Genomic DNA, 7,500 nt, shown 5'->3' with positions numbered 1-7,500 from the left:
GGCGCTTCAGCGGAGCTCAGGCTTTTTCCGGTCTCTCCCTCCTACACATCTGCTGCTGCGCCCCGCACTGTCCACATTGAGATAAGCAGCAAGAAACACACTCAGTCACCACTCAACATAACCCACTGACCACCCAATATAACACTGTCCGCTCAACATAACCCACTGACCACCCAATATAACACTGTCCGCTCAACATAACACACTGACCACCCAATACAACACTGACCACCCAATATAACACTGTCCACTCAACATAACCCACTGACCACCCAATATAACACTGACCACCCAATATAACACTGACCACCCAATATAACACACTGACCACCCAATATAACACTGTCCACCCAATACAACACTGTCCACTCAACATAACACACTGACCACCCAATATAACACTGACCACCCAATATAACACTGACCACCCAATATAACACTGACCACCCAATATAACACTGACCACCCAATATAACACACTGACCACCCAATATAACACTGTCCACTCAACATAACCCACTGACCACCCAATATAACACTGACCACCCAATATAACACTGTCCACTCAACATAACACACTGACCACCCAATATAACACTGTCCGCTCAACATAACCCACTGACCACCCAATACAACACTGACCACTCAACATAACCCACTGACCACCCAATATAACACTGTCCACTCAACATAACCCACTGACCACCCAATATAACACTGTCCACTCAACATAACCCACTGACCACCCAATATAACACTGTCCGCTCAACATAACCCACTGACCACCCAATACAACACTGACCACTCAACATAACCCACTGACCACCCAATATAATACTGTCCACTCAACATAACACACTGACCACCCAATATAACACTATCCACTCAACATAACCCACTGACCACCCAATATAACACTGTCCACTCAACATAACCCACTGACCACCCAATATAACACTGTCCACTCAACATAACCCACTGACCACCCAATATAACACTGTCCACTCAACATAACACTGTCCACTCAACATAACCCACTGACCACCCAATATAACACTGTCCACTCAACATAACTTACTGACCACCTAATATATCACTGACCACTCATATAATTCACTGACCACTCAATATAACTCACCGGCACTGACTACTTAATATAATTCACTAACCACTCAATATAACTCACTGGCCACTCAATATAACTCACTGGCCACCCAATATAAGTCACTGACCATTCAATATAACATTGACCACTCAATATAGCTCACTGACCATCCAATAATACACTGACCACTCAATATAACTCACTGACCACTCAATATAACTCACTGACCACTCAATACAACACTGACCACTCAATATAACTAACTGACCACTCAATATAACATTGACCACTCACTATAATTCACTGACACCCCAATATAACTCACTGACCACCTCATATAACTCACTGACCACTCAATATAACCCAGACCACTCAATATAACCCACTGACCACTCAATATAACACTGGCCACTCAATATAACTCACTGACGACTCAATATAACATTGACCGCTCAATATAATTCACTGACCCCTCCAACATGACTCACTGACCACCTAATATATCACTGACCACTCATAATTCACTGATCACTCAATATAACACTGAACATTCAGTATAGCAATGACCACTCAATATAATTCACTGACCACTCAAAATAACACTGACCATTCAGTATAACACTGACCACTCAATGTAACTCACTGACCACCCAATATAATTCATTGACCCACCCAATATAACTCACTGCCCACCTAATATAACACTGACTACTCATACAATTCATTGACCATTCAATATAACACTGACCACTCATATAATTCACTGACCACTCAGTGTAACACTGACCCACCCAATATAACACTGACCACTCAATATAACTCACTGACCACTCAGTATAACACTGACCACTCAATATAACACTGACCACTCAATATAACTGACTGACCGCTCAGTATAACACTGACCACTCAGTATAACACTGACCACTCAATATAACACTGACCACTCAATGTAACACTGACCACTCAATATAACTGACTGACCACTCAATAAAACACTGACCACTCAATATAACTGACTGACCACTCAGTATAACACTGACCACTCAATATAACTCACTGACCACTCAATATAACTGACTGACCACTCAGTATAACACTGACCACTCAATGTAACACTGACTACTCATATAATTCACTGGTCACTCAATATAACACTGACCACCCAATACAATTCACTGGCCACAAAGTACAGTCAGGAATTAAACTCATTGACCACACATTTCAAATCGCTGACTATTCATTACAACAAGAAAAGAATTGATGACCACTCATTACAGCTCACTGGCCACTCATTACAGCTTGCTGACCACTCATTACAGCTCACTGACCACTCATTACAACTTCCTGACCACTCATTACAGTAAGAGTTCACTGACCACTCATTACAGCTCACTGACCACTCATTACAGCTCCCTGATCACTCATTACAGCTCACTGACCACTCGATATGGCAACAGCTCACTGACCACTCATTACAGCTCACTGACCACTCGATACAGCAACAGCTCACTGACCACTCGATACAGCAACAGCTCACTGACCACTCATTACAGCCAGAAATACATCTCACTGACCAATCATAATGGCTCACTGACTGCTGAGAGAGAGAAACAGAGAGAGAGAGAGAGAACACAAACTAAATGCACTGACCACTCAGAACAGTGAAGCAATCTCCAGCACACTGACCTTTCATTTAAACACACTCCAGACACACTCTGTGTGATTATTTTTCACTGCGCTCTGAAGCAGACTCTACGTGCTCTATGTGACTGTGGGGAACTGGTACCATTACTGGGACAGAAGGGATGAGCAGAGCAGAGACCAAAGCTTTGACAAAGGGTCAACTGGACTCGAAACGTCAGCTCTTTTCTCTCCCTACAGAAGCTGCCAGACCAGCTGAGATTTTGCAGCGTTTTCGTTTTTTGGTTTAAGGGAAACCCCCATGTTACGTTTAGCCAGTCTAATGACTTCAGAATGCTTGTGGAACATGTCAGCTCCGAGCAAGGTTCATCTGGACCTGAGAAATGCAATCTGGCCGAGACAAAAAGCAAACACATCAGCCCAAGATCTAGCTTGTCCTCTGTAACTGTCGTGTTCTCAGTTTCTGAAATAACTGGAGATTCTGGTTCCACATTTACATCCCAGTAACCAATCCAGGCGGATCTCCATGCGCTGCTGCAGTCACCATGTATCAGTACTACTCTCCTCCGCAGGTGACGTTCATGTTCCATGATGCAGCAACCTTGTATCTCTATAATATAGGAGACTGGCCCCGGCCTTACTGAATAAAATATTCATGAATGATTGTCATGGTCACCATTACTGAATAAAAATACAAGAAGGTAGGATAAAAACTGTGCAGGACATAAGTCTATTAAGGATTGGGTGATCGATTGGAAAGAAGTTGTTCTTGAGGAGCTGCGAATTAAAAGTAAAATAGACAGCAATAATGGTTAACCACAGGAAATACTTCAAATGGTGTTTGTCCAGATAACATATATTTCTCAAAATACCAAGAACAAATTAAATCCCCATGAGGCATTATACATTACCAAAGACATAAAGGCAAAATTGAGGATAAGGAAAGAGATTTTGTCATCATCATTATAGAGACCTTTAACTTCTAAAAGAAAGTTTGAATTCCAAGTTATGGATTTAAAGGAATTGCAAAAAATGAGGGAGATGGTGGTAATGTTACTGGAATAGTAACCTTGTGATGCAGGTTAGTGTTTAAACATAGAACATTACAGTGCAATACAGGCCCTTTAGCCCTCGATGTTGCGCTGACCAGTGGAACCAATCTAATGACCCTCTAACCTAAACTATTCCAATGTTATCCATATGCCTATCCACTGACCATTTGAACGCCCTTAAAGTTGGCGAGTCCACAACTGCTGCAGGCAGGGCACCCTTACTACCCTCTGACTAAAGAACCTACCTCTGACATCTGTCCTATAATTACCACCCCTCAATTTAAAGCTATGTCCCCTCTTGTTAGCCATCACCATCCAAGGAGAAAAGCTCTCAGTGTCCACCCTATCTAACCCTCTGATCATCTTGTATGCAAGATTTGGGTTTAAATCCCGGCAGGACAACTTGCGTGCATTTAATTAATAAATCTGGAATATAAAGTTAGCCTCAGTAATGGTGACCATGACAATTAACACTGATTGTTATCAAAACTAGTTCCCTTTGGGGAAAGAAATTTGCCGTTTGTTTCCCTGCTGCCATCAGACCTTTGAACGGACCTACCTCATATTAAGTTGATCTTTCTCTACATTCTGCACTCTCCTTTCCTTCTCTATAAACAGTATGCTTTGTCTGTACAGCCCGCAAGAAACAATACTTTTCACTGTATGCTAATACTTGTGACAATAATAACTCAAATCAAATTAAATCTTGTGGATTGTAAACACTATGCCATTGTTTGTCAGTGGTGGAGGGATTGGATATTTGTGGATGGGGTGCCAGTCATGCGGACTGCTTTGCCCTGGATGGTGTTGAGCTGTTAGAATGTTGTCGGAGCTGCACTCATCCAGGCAAGTGAGCATATTCTATCACATTCCTGACTTGTGCCTTTTAGATAGTGGACAGGAAGTCAGGAAATGAGTTACTCACCACCGAATTCCCAGTCTCTGACTTGCTCCTATAGCCACAGTATTTATATGGCTAGTCATGTTCAGATTCTGGACAATGGTAACCCCCAGGATGTTGATAGTGGGGGATGGAATGGAATGCAATGGAAATACTATTGAATGTCAAGGGGCGATGGTTAGTTTATCTCTTGTTGGAGATGATGATTGCCTGGAATTTGGGGTGTGGGAATAGATTTTCAATTTGATCCTTCAATTATGATTCTGGATTGAAGAAAAAGTGGGATTGTGTCAATCCCAATCAGAATATGAAATACACCACCATTGTCTCCTTGACATTGTTGAGAGTGGTCTAAAATACATGGCAATGTTTGCATGTAGATTTTGCTGGTCTGTTTGAGTTATATGCTCATGGTCACAATTTATGTACACTTAGAGTGGCTGGAAGTGACCCTGGGGTGTCATTTGTTAGCCCAAACCTGGATATTGTCCAGATCTCGCTGCATCTAGACATGGACTGCTTCAGTATCAGAGGAGTCATGAATGATGCTGAACATTGTGCAGGCATCAGTTAACATCACCATGTTTAGCCTTATGATGAAAGGAAGGTCATTGATGAAGCAGCTGAAGGTTGTTGGACCTTGCTTGGACACTATAATGTCCAAACTATCTTAGGGGTTGTGAATTTTATACAGAAATATGATTTGCACATGGAGATTCAAACTAACACACAAAAGGTTTTATTGAACAAGGCGTCCAATGCACTGCACAGATTACAAAGCTGAAAGGAAAACAGCTCTCTGCAATACCCTAATGACATCATTAACAAAGCATATGATCAGCTCTTCAAGTAATCTGCAGCTGTTTTAAGAACATAAGAACATAAGAACATAAGAAATAGGAGCAGGAGTAGGCCATCTAGCCCTTCGAGCCTGCCCCGCCATTCAATAAGATCATGGCTGATCTGTTGTGGCTCAGTTCCACTTTCCCGCCCTCTCCCCATAACCCTTAATCCCCTCTCTTATCAAGAACCCATCAACCCGCTTCTTAAAAATATTTAGCGAGGCAGCCTCCACCACTTCAACGGGCAGAGAATTCCAGAGATTCACCACCCTTTGAGTGAAGAAGTTCCTCCTCAACTCCATTCTAAACCGCCTCCCCTTTATCTTGAGGCTGTGCCCCCTAGTCCTACTGTCTTTTTTGAGCGGGAAGAGTCTCTCCACCTCTATCCTATCCATCCCATTCATCATCTTATACGTCTCAATGAGATCTCCCCTCATTCTTCTAAACTCTAACGAGTACAAGCCTAGTTTATTCAGCCTCTCCTCATAGCTCAATCCCCTCAACTCCGGTATCAGCCTAGTAAACCTCCTCTGCACTCCCTCCAGGGCCAAAATATCCTTGCGCAGGTGCGGCGCCCAAAACTGCACACAGTACTCCAGCTGCGGCCTCACCAATGCCCTATACAGCTGCAGCAAGACCTCCCTACTTTTATATTCAATCCCCCTCGCTATGAAGGCCAGCATCCCATTCGCCTTCCTGACCACCTGCTGCACCTGCAAGCTGTAAATGTATAACATCCCTCCCTCTTTTTGTCTGTGGTCATGACAAAAAAAATCACTCTAGACACAATACTCTACACCATTCATTATGCACAGCCAATAAGAGAGTCAATCAGGAGGACACCTATTCCTCTTTGGTTGTATATGACATTCTGAAATTTGGCTGTTCTTGACTCAAGAAGTATGATTGGGAGCTTCAGTGGAAACCTCTTCTCTTGGAACTAATTCTGTATCATTTCCACTCTGTTTTTTGTTTCTGTCTTCACGGAGGAGGACGTGAATAATTTGCCAGGTGTTAGAGATAGAAAGGTGGTAGGACTGGAGGGTCTTAATGACATTACTGTTACTAGAGAGGAGGTGCTCGACAGACTGGAGGGGCTGATTGTGGACAAGTCGCCAGGACCGGAAGGAATGCATCCGAGGGTTCTGAAAGAAATGGCGGAGGTGATAGTGGATGCCTTGGTGGTTATTTTCCAGACGTCACTGGATTCCGGGGAAGTGCCGGAAGATTGGAAAACGGCTAATGTTACGCCGGTGTTTAAGAAGGGTGCCAGGCAAAAGGTGGGGAATTATAGGCCGGTTAGTTTAACGTCTGTTGTAGGTAAAATGTTAGAATCCGTCATCAAGGAGGAAATAGCGAGGCATCTTGAGAAGAATTGCTTGATAGAGCAGACGCAGCACGGTTTCGTTAAAGGGAAGTCGTGTCTGACAAATTTACTGGAGTTCTATGAGGACGTGTCTAGGGCGGTGGATAGAGGAGAGCCGGTGGATGTGGTCTTTCTTAATTTTCAGAAGGCGTTTGACAAGGTACCTCACAGGAGGTTATTGCAGAAGGTCAGGGGACATGGAGTTGGGGGTAGGGTGTTAGCGTGGATAGAGGATTGGTTGTCAAATAGGAGGCAGAGAGTGGGGGTCAATGGGTGCTATTCGGATTGGAGGATGGTGACTAGTGGAGTGCCCCAGGGGTCGGTGCTGGGGCCTCAGCTATTTACCATTTATATAGATGATCTGGAGGAGGGAACCGAGTGTAGGGTGTCGAAATTTGCTGATGACATCAAAATTGGTGGAAAGGCAAATTGTGCGGAGGGTGGGGAGAGTCTACAGAAGGATCTAGATAGGCTGGGCGAATGGGCCAGGAAATGGCAAATGGAATTTAATGTTGGCAAGTGCAAGGTGGTCCACTTTGGTAGGAATAATGGTAGGAAGGATTATTACTTACGTGGAGAAAAACTGCAGC

Source organism: Carcharhinus amblyrhynchos, chromosome 9 (genome assembly GCF_965287045.1).
Source record: "Carcharhinus amblyrhynchos chromosome 9, sCarAmb.v2.hapA, whole genome shotgun sequence".
In the NCBI taxonomy this organism is placed as follows: Eukaryota; Metazoa; Chordata; class Chondrichthyes; order Carcharhiniformes; family Carcharhinidae; genus Carcharhinus; species Carcharhinus amblyrhynchos.
The sequence above is the reverse complement of the archived record's forward strand: the minus strand, read 5'-3'. Positions refer to the sequence as shown.